At 39.1% G+C, this 20802-nt stretch overlaps 1 protein-coding gene across 6 annotated transcripts in view; it reads left to right on the forward strand.

Annotated features, from left to right (window-relative positions):
* Positions 1-12186: 12186 nt before the first annotated feature.
* cntn5 (contactin 5) overlaps positions 12187-20802 on the forward strand; it is a 108881-nt gene continuing 100265 nt past the window's right edge. For 2 of the 6 annotated variants that reach the window (XM_022189027.2, XM_022189031.2), the window contains exon 1: positions 12187-12756. The gene's annotated coding sequence lies outside the window, so the exon portion shown is untranslated. The remainder of the gene's footprint in view (positions 12757-20802) is intronic. The other 4 variants (XM_022189040.2, XM_022189036.2, XM_022189044.2 and 1 more) reach the window with 2 other exon arrangements.

The raw sequence follows: 20802 nt of genomic DNA on the forward strand, positions 1-20802 counted from the left end.
AGGTGAACACATGACTGTTTAAACACATTAAAGCTCAGTCCAGCATTCATCATTGATTCAAACTATCATCAGTTCAGTATGTTCCAAACTCAAGATGTGCAAAACCAGCTTGCAAATTATGTTGAGCTATAAATGCTCTGATATGTAGCAGTGGATTAATGCTGCATCCCTATACAAATAAACATTAAACTTAAAATTAAACATAAGGTTAATAGCTCAGCGGCCTGTTATTTACCACAGTTAACAGATGAAGAGTGAATCACAGCTCGCAGCCACCACTGAAGGAAGCTCAAAGCTCCTCAAGCTGTCAGAGACACTTGTGGCTCAGTGTAGTCACTTCAAAATAACAAAATTCATTGATGAAAATGTATATGCATGCTCTGATCACCTTTAACAGTCACCTGCTAGCTACTAACTTTACTGATCTGATTTGGTGATGAGGATTTATAGGGATATATCACTGAAAACAGCTGAAGTGTTCGACTGATAAAGACACGAGAGCAGCGAGGGCGAAGCAGCACGAGAAAATCGTGGGCCTGACAGCTACACAATGAGCTGAAAACAGCTCTGCGGTGCCGAGGGGAACTGCAGGGTTTAGCAGTAATTCTCTTTGGGTTAATCACTACGGGCAACTGTTTCATTTATGTTTTTTCCGGGTAATCATTTTAAGTGAGTAATGTGTGCCAGAGAGAGATGAGAAATTGATTTTATGCTTTGTTTATTCTGTTCTGAGGAGCTGACAAACTGGCATTGTGTTTGTACGAGGTGTTCAAGTTCCATTTAGAAACATAAAATGAAGTTTACTAAAGATACTTTTGTAATGCTTACATTATCTATTTGCATACTTAAACTTACAGAGTTCATTATTTACTCATTTATATTGGAGGGGGTTAAAGTTGAGTGACAACGAACCAAAATGAGTTTTATGTCATTTCTGTAATATTTTATGCTCTAGAGTTTAGTGGTAAAGTGGTCTAACCCACAACTCAAATATAGCGATACAGAGGCACTTCGAATGTTAGACCATTCTTGAAAAAACCTATTTTCTCTAAAGCTACACAAAGTGGGTTAGACCATTCTATTTCCAAACAACTCATTTACACATCTAAAGTTCATAACAGCGACTTTAAAGCCATTTAACGTGTACTTTGTGGAATAGTCACATGACATTTCTGCATCATGAACATTTGCTCTTTCTGCTATTTATTCTTATTGACATCTGAACAACACATAAATTCAAGTTCTCTGCTTTGGTGCGATCTCCAGGCAGATCCTGGGTTGTACTGTACTATGTTTGAAACAGGAATAGTGATTATTCCAGACTACTTTATTTCTATTTTTATTCCATGTTGAGCAAATGTATGCTCAAATGGTCTGATAAATGCTTCGACAGAATCATTACATAATCTAACTTTGTACTCAGCCAGTGAGATTATTAGATAAGGTTTACTGTAATAATGTTACATGAAACTGAAAAGCTTGGTAGCTGAAATCTTTACAAGTTAGGGAACAAATTGTGAACAGTAAACATTAGAGGCGACTGAATTTATATTTATGGACATTTAGAGTTACAATAGGGAACTAACTACAACAATATTGCACACTTAAACAAAACAAAAACTGCAACAAAATAAAATGCAGCTTAGATCAGGCTGACATGGAGCCAGCTGGTCACAAGCCTCTTTTTCTAACCAATCACTCACCTCTCCAGTCCAGCCCACCCACTTGTCCTGCTTTTAAAAGGAGGCAGCCTTCATTTACTCTGGTTGCTCCACCAGAAGCTACAGATGTGAAGAGCACTGCTGCTATCCATCTCCTCTTCACAAATCTCTCATGCAAGGTATTAAACTCAGCAAACATGGATACTAACCAACTTCCACCACTTCAGGAATAGCCAGTATCTAACTTCTAAGTCCTGCTCCAGCACCAAAAGGCCTCCTCATGTCTTCTCCATCACCATCTCATCGACATTATCTCCTCTGAACACCATGAAATCCCAACTCAAGCACCAAAATTCAAATTTTCTTCAGTTCCTCTTACTGCCGTCCAGCTTCCGGGTTCAGGTCCGCTGTCTCCGCCCACCAACGTGACGTCATACTGGAGCGCCTTTTTTCCTCCACTGCAGCCACACTCTGGCAGGTAACAATATCAACTTAGTTACAATACAGTTAAATGTAACTTTTGGAGTTTATAGAGATAAAATTGTATTATTGAAGCATGGGAAAGCACCTGAATGCTTTTTACCTCTCTTTTGCTAGTAGTTTTTTACTATCTTCATTTATTCTTGTACTTATAAATGTTGTACCCTGTTTCTGTTTTAGTCTCTGTAAATCCATTTCATTATTCTTCAACTTCATATTTTATTATTTTAAATACGCTTTTTGCACAGTAAAAGGGCAGCCATCTTATTTTGTTGTGTGCGATGAAAAACAAGTCATTTGCGTTTGCATGAAGATGCTCATTGGGGAAAGTGGACACCTCAAATGCTTTCAAATGATGCTTTACCTTTCTGTGATAGCTGTAGTTTTTAATTAGTTGAATTAATCTCCATAGTTATTCATACTGTCGGGTCTCTGCAAAGAGAATAACTGTCTTTAAAGTCCTCAGTGATTTTTGTTTGGTGTGACTTGTGTGTTTCAGGATATTTATTTTTATTCTTTATTTTACCATTTAAGATCAGTTGAGAACAATTTGTCATTTACAATGATGACCTGGCAAGAGGCCCCAGCAGGAAGAAAAAGCACAAATAAACAATACATACACAAAAAGGACACAAAGTGTTTAAATAGATTAAAAACAGCTTAAACCAATGTCAACAATTCAGTGGAAAACAGTCAGCATGTGCAGCGGTCAGCTAAGGTCTGCTGCAGCTTCTGCTTAAACATGCAAACTGATGGAAGAAATGACAGTTTCAGAGATTTCTGGAGGGAATTCCAATCGATTGCTGCAGCAAAGCGAAAAGAATTCCATCCGAAGGCAGTGCAAATTTTTGAGATTTTGACTTTACTTTCTGGGAGCAATTTGTCTTCTGAGCAACTTATCAGCTGTTTGGCCATCTACATACACATCTGTTGGGCGTGTTTATCTGGAAATGTGGCTCTTGTACTGAGGTCTGCCTTCCATGGCATCCTCCTGAGAGCCCAAACCTCACCCCATCTTGACAAGTGACAAATGTTCTCCTTTTTGGGTCCCACATCTGGCCTGATGGATATGGATGGCATTTTGCCTGTTGATCTAAGCGGACACTAGCATCAGTGTGAGGGTTATAGATGTCCCATATTTTACCCTTTTTTTGCAAATTAAGCACAATCTTATGTATTCCGGCAGTGTGTTTTTCAATTTTTAAACTCAAAAATACTCCCAAAATGATTCATTTCATCATGACTGTATAACCCCTGGTTGAAAGAGATGTTTTGCTCGAGGAACGGTTGGTTAGGTGTTATAAGGCAGCTGTGTCGAAATCTTACACGCTTGTAAAGCTGGGAGGTTAAGTTGCGGCGGGGCTTGAGGAACAGCAGAAGTAAACATCTTAACAGTCTGACAGCTTTTATTTTGCACCTCCAAATTTCTAACAACCCGGAAACACGATAAAAATGGATTTTGACGACATGACGCCTTTGATTTTCAGAGATTGGAAAGGAGATGAAAACGTGTTCAATTATGGCAGGTTCATCCTGCATATATTATCACTTGCTCACATGTTATCACTTACTATGATGACACATCCTCCTCCGATGATCCTGGGTGAGATGTCAGAGCAACCCGCTGCACCTCAAAGGTGGGTGAGGCTGAAGGGGCTAAAACACTGCTCCCTCAAGTTGTCCTCTTTATTCAACATTTCACAACCCTATAGTTTTCTGTATGTATAAGATTTACACACATACTTTCACTCATCCATACATACTTTACACCATACATGCTCTTCATATTACCATCTTATTTTTTATTGTTCATTAAGCAAACAAAATGAGCACTTTGTTTGTGTGAGTGGACCCCCTCTGTGATCACATGTGTAGCCCAGTTTGTAACACCACCCGCCTACAAATTGTCACTCCTACACACTGTTTACATTCTGTCACCACTCTGAGCTGTGTTTATTCATTACAGACATCAAAAACATGGCATCGCAACCTTTTTTGGAGCAAGTAAATTGGACTGAATGGAAATGTCGATGCCCTGTAGCCTGCAGTCTTGCCTCTGTAGTTTTTGACTGGCTGGTATATGTGAGGAAAGAACAAGTAGATGTTGTTGTTGTTGTTGTGAAGCTGATGAGGTGTGGTGAGCAGTCAAAGCTGTTCCAGAAAGTTGTTCATCTCCATCCCGCTGTTTCTTCCAATTAAGAGTGAGTGAGTCAGTTTGTGCTATTATTACACAGTATTTACAACAGGAATCATGTGACAAATCAGTCTTACCCCAGGCAAAACTTGCAAGCTTTTTTTTTTTTTTTTTTTTTGACTTTCCAACCACATCTCACAGTTTTTATGAGCAGATGTGAGCGGACAGTTTGAGTTTTTTGCAGCCACCCTCTGATTTCTGGCTGACAACTGTCAACTCTTCCCACTGTTGATGTTAGACCAGTTTTGGCTTGGTGTTCTCAGACAGTATCTGTGTGTTCCCAGTGATCATGCAATTTCTAGTTGTTGTCATGCACCGGCCTGTCACATGGGATATTACAATAGTGTCCTACAGTATCATTTCCTACAGCCCAGTCATGTAAAGGAGTCCGATTTGATTATGAAGACATAAGTGGAGGTGGTTCGCACTTTCGCCTTGCAGCTAGAAGATCCCTGGTTTCCGTCCCAGTCTTCCTGGGATCTTTCTGCATGGAGTTTGCTTGTTCTCCATGTGCATGCGTTGGTTTTCTCTGGTTACTCCTACAGTCCAAGCATGCTGAGGTTAACTGGTAACTCTAAATTGCCCGTAGGTGTGAATGTGAGTGTGATTGCTTGTCAGTGTATATAGTCCTGTGTTAGACTGGTGACGCCATGGTGTCACCTGCCTTTACCCTGAAGGCACACACTGTGTAATTTTAACAATGTTATAAGTTCACAGCTTGCTACACTGTACTACATGAATCTGATAATTTGCTGTGTGCAGATTGCACGATGAAAACGCAAGCTGAATCGCAGCCTATCATGTATGCGAGTTGACATGAATGCGCAATAAGCGTGCGCCGTCCATCCATGCAAAGTAAGCAATAACATAAACTAAGTGCTGTGGCCACTTTTTTTTTTTTTTTGCAGCGGTGCTTGTTGTGTGTTTGCTAGCCGCTAATGTTAGGTTACTAACCTGGGAGCTGCAGTTCTGTCATTATATCCTTCTGTTTTGTCCCTTTTTGTCCAGGGCTTGTGCTGCCACAACTCTACTAGGCTGTCATCTTTGTTTAAATCTCACATACTTGTTTTGATGCGTTTAGCTGGAAATCCTCCATTTGTGTTTAGCGCCAATTTCGCGCTGATCAATACATCATTTCATCCTGCATTTCTATTGGTTAGTTAGTTGTCGTAGGTTGCAGCAGCAGTCACACTGTGAGACAATCACCCCTAATTTCTGACACTGTCAGAAGTTTACCACAGCTTGTCTTTGGTCGTAAAACCATGACAACGGCCGTCCTTGAAACTGTTTTACAGTGTGACGTAGGACAACTGATTTAGAGCCATGACCAAAGATATCGCCACAAAACCGGTGTTTTGGCACGAGCTATCGCGTGATTTCAGAAAGAGATTTGCTTTCTAGCGTCCTGAGATTTGGATACAGACCACAACAAAGAGCGATCGCCAAGTAACGTGGAGGTTTTCGTTCACTTCTCATCTCTCGTATGTTGTGGGACACTCGTTGAGACTATCCAAGCCGGTCAGTGTGGGAAAAAAAGCACGTTAGGGCGGACTTTGACGGCAAGTTGCCCCATACTTTTCACTAGCTGAGCTGCGAAGCTGCCTGCCTGGCTGCCTGCCTGGCTAAATACTGGAGCTATGTCGAAAATTAATTTCTCCATCACTCACATGTATGAAATGACATATGAAAACAGACCCCAGGTTGAAAAAAACCGAAGTTCCCCTTTAAGTCAGCTGGGATGAGGCTCCAGCCCCATATGACCCCAATAAGGATTAAGCGGTGTATAGATAATGGATGGATGGGACATAAGTAGACCTTGATTTGAAATTATTTTCAACCCAAAGATGAAACTTCTGCTCGACATGCAATATAAAAACACTTTGTATGCTTAGGTTTAAAAGCAGTCCATTTGCTATTATGTACAGGGGAAATATGCTGTAATACTTATTTTTAATATCAAAATATATATACACATTCTTTAGAGTACAAGTGGCTTTTTAATATTGGTTGTACTCTACAAAGTTCATTGTTCCAAATCTGTTCCAAAGTTTGATATCTTTAATCAGTCCAAACCTGTGATTCCTGCTATACTTGTTTCTCTCACTTCCTTTAAATAGACTTTAAATCTTTCATTCCTGAGTGTGACTTTTTGTAGCCAAATGCATGCATAAACACTACCCAGCAGATGTTGGTGCTACCAATAATGAAAAGAATCAATCTACCAACCAAATTGTAATTTACCACCTTTATCTAGTCAGCATCTGCTGAGCAATAAATATAAATTGCTTAAATTTGCTAGGCATGTTAATGTAACCCACCATCTGTACTAGTATACCTTTATGATTTCCTTAACTTTATATGGTAGGAGACTGTGAACAGACAGATGCTAGACTTACACTCAGTAAACAACATGCACACACACAAATGCAATGCTAAAAATGACTATAAACTCATTATGCTAGCATTCTTGCGAAATTATAAATCAGATCAAACACTGATTTCACACAAATGTACATTTGGTTAGACTGTATCACGCCAGGTGCAATCCGCCATTGCTAAAAACAGAAGTTGGTGCAGCCGTCTGAGCAGTTGTGAAGTGAAAAGCAGTGTAGCACAACGCAGCTCTCAGTGTGTGTGTAATGAAGATAAATTAAGACGTTTTGCTCGTGGATAGTGCTGTGCTAGCTCAAACACTGAGGATAGCCATCGCCTTAGCCTTTTCTTGGGAAATTAGGATTCAGTCAGCTGCAACATCACATACCACCCTGCAAACCGGCAGATGTCACATACTTGGGTTGTTAGAAGTGTGAAAGTGTTCATTCCCACACTGACAGAAAGAGGGACAGACTTGAGCAAAAGAAGATTATGTAAAGAACAGGTTCTGCCAAGCGAAATGAGTGATCACAGACATGTTCCAGCCACGCTGTTGATTTAAGTACGACACGGCTAAAATAACTCGTAGTACTGACTGCTGTGCTTTACAGTTAATTTGGATTTACTTACACGTGAAATGTACACAAAAACAACTGAAATCTTTATACTTTGGAATCTGTTCAGAAATAGATCAAAATCCACCATTTGGGCAGCTTTGTATCTGCATTCTAGCATGCCTGGATCAAATTTAATTATTGGCTCTGCGACAGGGAGGAAATCTGCCTCTGATAGCTTCCTCTGCTCACAGACTGTACCTGCCAATGTCAGTTTGGCTTAAGAGTCGAGAAAGTTCTGCATGCTGCCATGTAGCTCACGTCACCATGTGACACTTGTTGTCAGGCCTTAATTTCTAATCTTTTCCTTGCAGCAAAGCACCACCTCTCTAATTACACGTGATGGCTGTCTTCTTAGTACCAACAACATGTTGCCAAGTTGTCCTCCTTAACTGTAATTACGTTTCATATGAAAATTACGTGTTACCAGTCGGAGCGAATCAAGTGAAGAAAGAAAAGCGGTATCAGACTGAGGATGACAAGAGGATAAAATTGTATCACACCAGCATGGGAGATTTGTTAAGTTTGGCTAAATGTGTTCTTCTCTCCAGTTTGCGCTACCATCTGCCACATAACCAAACATTTTGAGGTGGCGTGTTCGGCCCAGTGGTACAACAGCAAGAGGATAATGAGCAGCGACAACATGTACAGACCGCTCAGATTTAGTTCTTTGTAATAAGGGCGTAAGTTTTGTGTCTAGTATCTCATGCTCTTGGACATCATTGATATAAAGACAGTCTATAGTCCGCAGTACACACCAAAAAAAAACTGAAGCTCATTTGTTCTCACAATCACTATGACAGGTTTGCATTAAAAATGCTAAAAGCTGTGATTATTTGGGCTGTGAATGTGTGGTTTTAGGGGGCACGATCTGGTTAATCTTTGCTTTATTTCCACCTTCCTTCCTGTGTTTTGTGCTTTGGGTAAGTGGACAAACGGTGTCAAAAAGATGAACCAACTGCAGGAGACAGAAGCAGTCCAATTTGTGAACGTGGTCTCAGAGAACAATGATCTCTTGCCTTTTTTACCTCCCAATTATAAAGTCTCAGATTCAAAAACATTGAGTGTTTCAGACTTTGTAAGCTGTGATAAAGTAGATATTCTGAGTATTTGGACAGACTGGTGGCTTTTGATTCATTACGTGTAGTGTAATGGGGGGGGGCTTCTCTCCCTCTGTAATAGCACAGGGTATTCAATGCTCATACAATACCATCAAGCAGTTTTCTGATACTCCATATCTTCTGAATCCGAAACATGATTCAGGCAGAGCTCTAAAACCACCATATTTAAGGTAACAAAGTCAAAAACACATTTCAAACTGTATCCTATTAACAAATCTCTAAAAGAGATTTCAGTCCCCACAAGCAAAGCTGTACAAAAGACCCTTAAAATACGGCTTTTCAAAAGATGTGATCTAAGGGCTGATAAGAGCTACAAGCACTGGGATGGATCAATTGTGCACTAGGAAGAGCACTCAGTCGTGGGTACTGTTTAATTAATGATGGGAGATAGAGATAGGCTGTTAGCTCCATATTGTCAGTCAAACACTCACAGCAGAGGGTGGCAATATGAGCTATGTAACTGATATGTGAAACAGAAGGAACTAATCTATACTCTCTAGTCTGGAAGCATTAATGTTCTGTTAAGAGGGCAGGGTTGCTGCCACATGACACACAGACACGCATTTTTAATTTATTCTGAATGCAGACGACTAAGCGTTATAGTTTTTTTCGTAGACTGTAAGTGCAAATTTGGTTCGTGAAAAGAAGTTTAAAGAAACAGTTATGGTGGAATTAGCATTTCATTTACAGGAAGCATCCAGTCTTTTAAGCCTGGCGTGTCTCTTTATAACAAATAAATAAAGACAGATACCATCTTTTGTACATGCTGACGTATATCACAATCTGCTGCTTCACCTCTATGTTCACCTTTTGTTTTGCTTGTTCTTCCACTAAGATAAGTTGAATAAGAGTGTTAGTCTCCTGAGAAAACTGCCTTAAAGAAATAAATAATTGAATGTGAAGATGACAAATTGGCAAAAAAAATGGAAACAAACAGATCATCTCAAGCTTGAAACAAAAGTCTTGTCCTATCAAAGGACACCTCCAGTCTGATTTTGAAGCTCAACGAGGTAGTAAAGTGGCCTATTGATTAGGGACACCTGCATGGATCTACAGCCAATTGTGATCATCAATAACTACTTGTCCTGTCAAAAAGTCCTTGGACCAGCCGCTAAAGCCCTGCCACCCTGTTGCCCCAGAATAATAAGAGTCACCACAGAATAGTGACTGGAGAGTCATTTCATTGTCACACAAAGTTCAAGACTGACTGACTCGTTTGGCAAATATATTTCCAAGAATAATAAGATCATAACTAAATAACACTAGCAGATGCAGTCCTTCTAATCTCTAAGCAACATTAGAGGAAGTTATAGCTTTTCACCTTGCTTTCTCCTCCCCTTCCAATGGTTACATGTTACGTTTTTCAAAATAAGAACAACAACAACCTCCCTGCAGCAAACTACTATCCTAAAAATTCTGAGTTCTGCTGAAAGTTTGGATTGTGCGATAAAGCAGCCCTCCTAGTTGTTTTTAAGTCATTATTTTTGGCATTTTTATGCCAGTTTTTGCCTCCCTGCATGCAATTATTCTCAGAAAACAATTCCCCCATCCCTATTTTGAGTAAAGGCTGTCATGACATTCAGTTCTTAGTCACACTGAAGAAAATTGGAATTGATTTAAAGAAATATAAACACAACAGAGTTTTTTTTTTTTTTTCCCTCCTGAAGCCGCAGGATGACCATTCTACACAATTACACAATATGAAAGTGTAGTCTGGCTATGCAAGACTAACTAGACACTTTCAAATAAATAAAAAAACAACTTCAGATATAGTTCATGTATATTTAAAAATGCAGTGTAGAAAAGTATGTTCATCCAGTGGTAAAAGTGCGTAACTACAGCTGTTGCCGCTTAGAACATTCATTTTGAAACAGCTGACAGTTGCCATTCAACTTTTTATGCAGAAAATGTGTAAATGTATCTATTTTTACAATGTATTCATTTTTTTTTGGCTGTCGTCGAATTCAAGTATCTGCTGCTACTGAGAACTGATCTGATGCTGTATTCCTGGTTAAAACACACTTCAAGTACATCAAAATCAATGTAGTGTGTATGCTTGACATCTGAATAACTCTTCAATATATGAAGAAAAAAATGTATTTCAATCTCCAAGCTTTTCCTTAATATTATGTGGGCATTATCTGAAATGAAATGTTGAGAGAATCGGGTGTAGCTTCGCTCCACAGACTACAAAAAAAAAACAGAATTATCTACATATATGTACGAAAATGTATTGTAGGTTAGTTGTAGTGACTGGTTGTTCCAACAGGTGGCTCTTCTTACAGTTTTATATTGTATTAACCTGAGGAGACAGCCAGTCGGACAATAGGCAGCTCTGTTTTAGCAGCAGAGGGTTTAACTAGCAACAGGGCCATCATGACAAAGACTTCAGGGATGCTTAATGACTTCCAAGCAGAGTTTTTTAGATTTAGACAACCTGGGATGTGCTAGGATAGCTTAGCTAGGTGAGGGCACTTATCCTTATTTGATTTCATTTTGCGTGAGAATTTATTTGTGTGTGTGTTATTCATTGTTGGGTTTACTTAAAATTATTACCAGTGTACCCAAATAGAGCAAATGGATTAAATTCAAAATAAATCTTTTATTTTAAACTTCCTTAATAATAGCTTATTAAAAATTATCAGTAATTAATGATACTAACGCCTGACAGTAACATCAGTGCTAGCTTATTTTTTTTAAGCCAACCATATTGAATTTTAGCCTTAGCTATACGAATAAATTCCGTTATTGTACTTTAAAAAAAAACCAACTAACTCCACAGAAAACCCTCTACTGGCAAGGTAAATAAGTAATTAATTTCAGCAAAATGTTACTAACCTAGCCCCAATTACCATATTAGTCTTAGCTAAACATGCTAAGTCAGTGTTAGCTTTACAATAATATCAGTGCTAACTAACCAAACACAGTGAACTTTAGCCTGATTTTACACCTCAATTTCATTAATAAATTATTATTATTATTTTTAAATATAAGACAAATTCCACAGAAAGCGATATAGTGGCAAGGTAAACGAGGAACTAGCTTCTGAAAAATTTCCCACTGTGTTAACCTGCACATTAAAACCAGCTTTACATGTTACTGCTGTCATTGTCAAAATAGCACAAGTTTGTGCCTCCTGCTTTTATTTGCTTGCTTTATTTGATAATTATCAAGGTGAGATGATTCCTTTATCTTTATTTATTTTCATTCATGTTTGTAAATTTACTTAGATGTGTGTTTTAATGTTGCGTCTGTTGTGTTTACTTTAAAAATGATGACCAGTGTATCCTGATAGATAAAGTGGGTAAATTCTGAATAAAAATGTTTTGCCTCGTGTTTATTAAAAAGAGGTACAAATAATGAATAATTACGAATATCAACTTAAATACATTTTATAGTAACATTTTCAGTTACCTCTTTTAGCGAAACATGCTACGTCAGGGCTAGCTTAAAGATAACATCAGTGCTGACTTAGCTTCAGTCTTGGCTTTACAATTTAGTTTCATTATTGCTTTTTTTAGATAAATTACAAATTAGAAAAACATGGTAAGGTTAAAAATAATAAATAAATAGATTGATAAATAAATAAGAAATTAACTTGAGCAAAATGTGCCTGTTCCCCAATGTACTAACTCATACGTTAAATTGCGCAAGTCAACTTTCTGCCATTGTGTCTGCACTTTTTTTTAAAGTGGAAATGGGGGAAACATATTGATGCTACTTGCGCGCAATGCACAGCCTTTTTCATAACACCAACTTATCATTTATCCAGTCTCATAAAAGGGAGCCGACTTACATATAGTCAAACACATCCTGACCAGGATCTCTGTACACAGTGGAAGAAACTGATGCAATGCCACTCCTTATAACTAACTAAGGGCCACCTTTTTTTCTCTCTCCTCAGCACCAGTGAGATGGGATGCTGCGCTGCAGAGAGAGACTCAGCCGGCTGCAGCGGTGAAGGCTCACTGAGAGGAGACTGAACCAAACCTCCGTCCGCCACGACGCACGGCACCGGCACGGAGCTCCCTGAAGTGGACGCAGAGGTCTGACGCCCGAGAGAAGGTGGAGAGAAAAGAAACCCTCGATATCGACCGAAATCTACCTGTTTCCTGCTGGTTTTAGTTGGAGATGTGCTGTTTGCGCTGGCGAACCAGATAGAGCGAGGACCCGGACTTCACTGGATATTGTTCACACCGCTGCCATTCCGCCGTTTGGGTCGGGAGACAGAGGCAAGTACGGCGGCCACCGCGACCCAGAGCAGCCGGGAGAGGAAAGAAAACACGAAGGGGAGGACGACTTTTTGTATTTCTGTGAGTAAAGTGTCATACTTTGCTTCTATTTGTTTTGTTTCTGGGGGTTGCAATGTGCATCTGTGTGAGGTTGCTCAAAGAGAGACAAGTTGTGGTTGGTGATCTCTGCAAGAAAAAAAAAATCCCCTAAATGCAGCTGATGACTTTAAATGTAATATTTAAGCTACAAACTACACACTTGTCATGACTATGTCTCCTAATTTTACTAGAATGGCTACTACTTTTTCCTAAAGAGTCAAAATTAAGCATGTGGCTGATGCAAAGTGTTCGGTGTGCCAAGATGCACAGTGTCCAAATGAAGCATCCCTGCTATTTATCACCCACTGGAGGAGTTGAAATAATCTTTCCAGTTTTGAGGCTCAAATTAAAGGTGTCCCACACTGAACCCTGAACAGCAATGAAAGCAGAGCCTGCTTTGAAACATACTTAACACAGAAGTGGGTTTGAGGTGCAGCTGCTTTTGATAGGAGCTCAAAGGGATCCATGGCAATATTTTGTGAAAGAAAAGAGCACTCCTGTGATTGCACTGCCAGGTCCTCTTTTATTTATTTATTTGTTTGTTTGTTTGTTTTTTTCCATAGGAGAGCATCTTTAGGTTAGCAGAGCAGGAGGCATCGAACACACCGCTTACCACACAAGTAGACCCACAGGACTTATCTAATCAGAGATATGCAAATTTTCCAAAGTCTAATTTTGCGGCTTTGCTGCGGTTGAATGTTTAGTATAATACTATCATCTGACAATGCTGGTGACAGTTGGGTGTGCATTGTGGCTTGGGGGGCTCTCACAGTCTTGTTTGATCCTATTGATTTGGGCTGTGTTTGGAGGATGCACAGAGAGAAAAGGGGGTATTATTAAGCCATTACTCAATTAGGATATTGTTTCCTCTCTTTTTTTTCCTTGAAGTTTGTCTGACTTTCTCTTCAATGACAGCAATTAGTGCAGTGGTGGCAGATAGAATTAAGTCTGCCAAAGAGGAAATACAGCCTTTAAAGGTCTGTCTGCTGTCAGTAAATCCCTCTGCTGCTCTGGGTTTTCTTCATTTTTAATGCCGGTCCACTCAGACACCAAGCAACAGCATTGTACTATTTTGAGGCAAGTTACTAATTTAAAGTCACTAAGTATGTCACTACAATATTCAAGACTCAAGATTTAAATGAAAGCCCTTTGGACCAGTTTTCCTCTCTGAAAATAAAGGGACTGGTGTGTGATGTGTAGACTTTAGTCACAACAGAATTGTTCAAATGTTTGTTGTGATACTTTGGAAACACCGCTGGTAGAAACATTGCTGATGGTGACAGCATCCACATAAATGGTGGACAGTTCAATAACAAGTGCAAAACTGACAATAATTTTCTATATGCAGGAAATGTGCTTTTCATTTTCCATGAATCGTGACGCTTAAAATCCTCATCTGACGCATGCTGACCTGCAGGTTCCATACTTGTGCATATGGTGTATGTATAGTGTGAGAGTGGGATATGAACAGAGAAAAGTTGCCCACTCAAGTCTTTTTGCTGCAAGCTTTGTTTGAAGGTTTCTGAGCTGAGCATATCCGGCTCGCTGTTATGTCACACACTGGTAAATAAGTTCACTTTAGATGTAGGCACCATATTTCATTAATGAAGTGGAGCCTGTTTGACTCAAGGTTTTGGAAGAAAAAAAAACAATAAATGTAGCTTAAAGTAAAGTCAAATAAGTTGAACTTTGAATTATACATGTTCAGCGGTAAATCATGTAACTTGCACTTCCACTTTCCTGTCGGTGTTGCTAGTGTGGAGCATTAAGACTTAATGATGGAGGTATAGCTTGAAAGCATGCTTGTGTTTTCAAATGACCTATACGTTGCCATAATGTTTATATATCTATATTATATACCTTTCATGTGCTTCAATGATTGCCGTGTCAGCCCACTCTGCCGCTGAGTTTATTTTCCTGTAATCATCTGAAAGTGGCTCATCTCAAAAGGGGATGTATAGCTGAAGTCATCAGATGCTCTAATCAGGAGGAGATTCACCTGCATATCACGGGAAAAGGTGGAGGGAAAGCACAGCTGTGCCTGTTTCACTTGGCACGAATCAGAGGTTACCCCCATCCTTACTAGATGTAAATCAGTTATTTGCTTGCAAAGCCTGCTTTAAAATGTTTGTACATCCACTTGGGGGCAGGTGTGAGATGGAATGCAAATTAACAGACGGGCTAACCTTGATTGAAATGAAATATGTCTTGAAGTTCCAGCTGCCCCATCCTCCCTTACATGAAATGGTTATTGACATGGACCAACACACAAATGCATGTAGGGTACAGCTAATTGAAAATGACAACTCTGGTGAAGGCTAGCCTTTGGGACACTTGGGGACAAAAAGAAAGCATCTCAGCAGTGACAAGAAAGAGGCTAGGGATAGAAACTGTCTCACCAAGACAATGGCACCCAGGGGAGTCCTATTTTCACTCTGAGATTTGCAAGTAATAAAGTGAAAATAGGCAAAAACGTCTTGCAGAACACCCTTTGTACCCAACACATCCCCGAGGAGTGTTGTCTGTTTTTTAATATGATAGAAGCAAAGATATTCAAAGACAGCATCACAGTGTATGGCTTCAGTGCATAGAGCACTATGTAGTTATTCTTATACGGTGACAAAAGTGAGGCGAGGCAGCAATAGGAAATCACTGGGCATCCAGAAATGTGTAAACAACATGCTTTTCCCTGCACAGAGGATGCAAGGGTGCAGTTTTGTTCTCAAAACACAACAGTGACTAAGAATGTAGGTTCTGGGAATCGCTCCCTGGCAAGATTTGAGATGACGTGCATTTGTTAGATTAAAGAACTTCCTTTTAGGAAATGTTGGTAATCTTGACAGTGGCAAACCCTTATTTGGCTGCCTTCCTATCTCGCACTTTGTTTGTAAGGGAGGCCCAGTGGTCTAGCAGAGCCTGGAAGACAAACATCCCTCATGACCCATCTGACAACTTAATTTATATAATTGCTTGGAAGCATCTGCGTAAGAAAGACTGACTTTCAGCACCCCCCTCCACTTGTCACTGTTATGAATGACTTGGATTTGATGTCCAATGAGTCAAACAGACAATTTTAAGTCACACAGATGTTGTCATACCAAAGTACTGCTGCTGTGAATATGATTGCAGCCTTTGCCTCATTCTTCAGCATCGTATCTTCACCTTTATCTGATTGCTCTGATTCTTAAGATGCAGCCAGCTGCTTGTACAATCAATCCGTGCACCATGACAAGTGTGTGCATATGTTAAGCAGTAATGCAATTAACACAAGTGACATGCAGGCGTCGGTGTGACTTCTCTCTCTCCCTTGTTTTTTTTGCAGCTTTTAGCAGCTGATCCTAATGGCTGAAACAACTTGTTTTGGTTGGTTAATGTGTTCCACAGCCTCAGGTTAGCTAATTATGCAGCTTCTTTATCTGTTTGTCTTCGTGCTGTCCTCATTGTGTAAACTTTAGGCAAGCAAGATACCCGCAGGCTTCCTCTTTGACACCATTTACATGTGCAAATTGAAAAAGTGTTAAAGTTTATTAATTGCATGTTAGCCGAGTATCTGAAATAACAGCAGCAGTAGCACGTCCCTGATTGAAAATATGTGGGTCTTATTTGTGGAAATATGAAGCCGCTGGGGGCACGAGACAAAACCTTTTTCCTGCATGAATAAAACCTTTACAGCAGCATCCTTTACTCAAACACATCATTCATGTGTTGAAATAGGTGGTGGTGGGTTTGATTTTTTTTCTCTGGAAATAGTTTGTCAGTGAAGTGAACATCAAGTAGTTGTGGAGATGGTATGGAGAGAGTAGTGATGATGGTGATGGTGGGGAATAGCCTGAGGATGGAGTGTTTTTCAGTAGGCAGCTCCTGATTTTATGTGACAGTAAAGGGCCTTATCTAGCAGGGCCATGATGAAGCACAGCACTCTTTGATTTTTTATCTTCCAAACGTCTAACAATCTCATGCCGTCGACAGATTAGTGAGATGAAGGTGTAAAAACGGCCTGTGCAGTTTCAGGGGAGTCAAATACAGGTTCTAAGGCTATATCTGCATCATGCTGATAGTACAAAATGAAAGATTAGCCGAAATTAGTGACACACTTTTGACCTTCAGGTACAAAGTCAAAAAATATGATGCGTCTTGCTGCATGATTTGATTATTTTTGTGTTAGTAAACAATCCTCTGTGTGGCAGATGGTAAATGGGATAAAAAGGGGTGTAATGGGAGGAAAAGAATGAGATGACATGCAGGGTTTCTGCATAATCTTTAGCTGAACTCGAGGCCTTGTCCCTTATGACCATTCAGTGTATTCAGGCTGTCTGTTTTGTGCTCTAAATTCAATTTCCCTTTATCATTACTACAGACAGGACATTAAGAATTAGTTGGAGGCATTTTCTGTGGTAACTTAATAAATGAAAAAAAACCCTCAAAGACAGAGCAAGCGTCAGCCGTGTCTTCAGAAAGCAAAGCAACCTTCAGAGATGAATGGATATCCGTACTACATTTGTTGTTGTTGTATGTAATTATGTAGAAATAACCTTCTACATTTTGATCTTTAACCCTTGTGAAAATGTCTTTAGGCCCTGTTGCCTACATGTCTTCTTTGCTGGCTCATTATGTGAAATTTTCAGTTCCTCTCTCGGATTTTCATGAAAGCGTTAAACCAGATACCATCATTTCTTAGATAATTAATTGGATGTTAAATGTGGCTGTAGTGTGGCATTGGAACCTTTATTTTGACTTTACATAATGTAATTTTTATGTGTTGTATGTTTGACTGCAAGCATGGATATATCCAGAGTACAGTTTTGTTTGGCTCATATATAAATAGAATTTTCATGCATGACATTTAGAAAATACTGTCAGGTTTATCAGTATGCGAACACTTTATATCCATTAAAGGAACCCTGTAGGTCACTATGCTGTAAAATAGTCCCCTGATGTGTTTTTTTAGGCCATCTTCCCGTCCACTAACTCACGGTGAGCCTACGCAGTGGTCTCTTGTTGCAGCCCAGTAGGCATTTTTGAAGCGAAAGCACCAATGCTGTACATTAAAAAGAAGAGAAGCCGTGCTTTAGGGTCACCTTTCTTACAGCACTAAGTCATGCATCCTGCAGGCTCATGATGAGTTGTTACGTTCCACTCTCATGCCTCCTTTCTCCCGAGAGATGAAATGTGTATGGAGGAATCTGTCAGAACACCACTAAGAGGGCTGCTATGCTTAGCTCTACTCTGCTTGTGTAGTTCCTCCCCATTCATTCTCTTGTGACAAACACTGGATTTATTCTTCTCTGGTGATGTAGATGTATAAATTCTTCAGTACCGTTTTGTTACACTGTGATCTAACGGTGCTCATATGAATGTGTTTTGGTGGTTGGTTTCATGCTATGAATGACTTTTTGATGAAAATCTTGATCTGATACATTTGACACAAAGCCAGTGACCATGCTGAGCGTGTGATCTGCTACTTTTAACTACAAAAATGAATAATATTTTACATCAGTACACAGATTGCATGCTTTAATAAATGTAGGCCCTAATACCAGTAAAATGTCCCCCAGATATTAGGATGCTGTGAAGCTTCATTAGGCTTTGGGATAAGACAGAAGCACTGATGCATTTTACAGGAAATAAAGGCAAGAAAGCTGCTTTATTCAAGGCTTTTATTCAAAGCTACTATTGTGTGGTGAATGCTGATGTTTAGGCCTACACTGCTTCTTGAAACCAGCTGTCAGCGTGCTATGGGTCGCGTTATGACTGCAGCAGTGGTTCAGAAAAACAAAAACGGAACAAAAAGAATAATGTTACATTGTTAAAAAATGAGATTAAAATATTAGTGTGTGCAGCATTGATGTTTTTTCTGATTGAAATTCTTTTTGTTCTGCATTTCCACAGTAGCTGTGCCAATTTTCCAATGCGAGCGGTAATTTATTCATATGGTTGACATAATTTATAAGTCAGAGTTCAGCCTTCCTTGTAGCATCTCTTTAAATTATTAGCTCTTAATAAAATGATAAGACGAGTGCTGAGCAGTGGATGAGAGGCTGCTGAATTGTCTCATTTTCCGGCTGTCCAGTAGATCAATAAATGTAATATTTAACATAATGGGAGATTAATGGGAGATGAGACAGCGAGGGATGGCAGAACAGAAATGTTTGTAGATATGCAAGGCGAATTATTGTAATGCAGCCTATCAAAATAGCCCCCCAAAAAGAGTTCAGAACATTCAGTTAACAATGTAGTTGTAAAATTATTGAGCTGATGCTTTTGATAAGCAGCTTTCAACTGGTCAGAAACTAAAGGTCCGTAATTATGTCAAACAAAAATGCAAATCATCTGCTGCAGAGGAGAATATGGTGTTCTCTGGTCTGGAACACGTACACATTAATCTACAGTATCTAGGTAATTTAATTAGTTGAGCTTCAAATTTATAGAATGTCCTCCAATGTTTGAAGCAAATGGTCTACATGTCTGTGCACACTTTTCCATAGCTTTGTGGTTTAGAGTGCTACTTACCATTCAGTCAGCCATTACTTTTAGTTCATATTATTATTACGTTAAAAAATTGAAGGAACAGATTTAAAAAAGCCTGGAAAAACACAATTTAAGCACCTTGAGAATTGACTGCATTACAGCTAAATGCATCGTTTTATTTCAACAAGTCGACGTTCTTCTGATTTCATTGGTCTGACACTGCAAACAACAGGATTTTTTTCTGTTTTTACTGTAAACGGATGATATTTTGACATGGAAATGCATAAAAGTTAGAGTGTACATGCCTTCTTCAACATTCAACCTCTGTGAGAGCTTAATAATAAATGCATAAATGTAATGACCCTTAACATTTACCAGTTACACCAGCAGCTTTAAATCCAACTGCAGCCGCTCTTTAACACGTAGCAATTCAAGCATTTTTCACACTGTGAGAGTCACTGCTGGCATCTTCCAGGGTACAAATGTTCAGAATAAAGTGATTCAACATTGATTTTTATCTGAAATCAGGATTTTTATTTTAAATCACTTTATATCCCACACTTTTGCACACATTTTTAGAAAAAAAAATGTGATTTACATGTTCAAATTTAACAAGCTACTGTTATTTCAATGTGTACATACATATTTTAATCAACATTTGCCATCTTCTGCTGCAGTGTATATGTTTGTTTTCATTATGCACACTGAGCATCTTTGGCACAAACATTTATCTGCAGATGACTCAAGCCGTAATCTCATCCCATTTTCAGGTCGGAACAACATTAATTAGGCTGCCAAAACTTTATCCTCCTAATTCCAGATGTCAACTTTGCCTTCCGAGTTGTTCCAGGTTCAGTAACTTTCCGAAGTTGAACAGTTGACGGAAAAAAGATTCACTCAAACATTTGAAAAGATTTTTAAAAAGAGAATTTAATACTTGGACTTAGAGTGGATAAAATGCTAAAACCCTTATTCACATTGCCCCAATTTTTTTCATGCAAAGGTCCCAGTTCTCCTGAAAATAAATGTAAGCTTAGAACTCTGTAATCTTTATGAGCTCAGTTAAATTCTTTAAGCCAAGCTGATTATGTAGCCTTCTTATTTAATGTTAGTTTAATACCTAATATTTTGATCTAATGAGTGAAAACTTGTCTTTTCCTGTATTATTAGTGCACCACTGTCACATTCACTGGAACTATTATCGAGGATTTGTTCATTGCTATTAATGATCATAGATTACAGAAATGATGTCAGATGAAAATACTCAATTTAGCTGCTAATGTTAACCAGCCAGTAGCATCACTGTATTCTCCGTAGAGGACACGAAGGCACTTTATCACTTAGCGAGCCAGGCAGTGGAGATTGCACTCAAATAAACTGAGGATTAATTAGATCTATATGTCATTGCCACAAATGTGCCATGGGACTGTACAGAGCTGCTCTGGGGATGAGGACGTGACATAGAAACCCACAGCTACATTTCGCTGGCTGCTGAATTTCACTCGCCAGATGTGACTCTTCAAATGTGGCCACTTATTAAAAATAGCTATCGCTGTTTGC

This window comes from Acanthochromis polyacanthus, chromosome 13 (assembly GCF_021347895.1).
Source record: "Acanthochromis polyacanthus isolate Apoly-LR-REF ecotype Palm Island chromosome 13, KAUST_Apoly_ChrSc, whole genome shotgun sequence".
NCBI lineage: Eukaryota > Metazoa > Chordata > Actinopteri > Pomacentridae > Acanthochromis > Acanthochromis polyacanthus.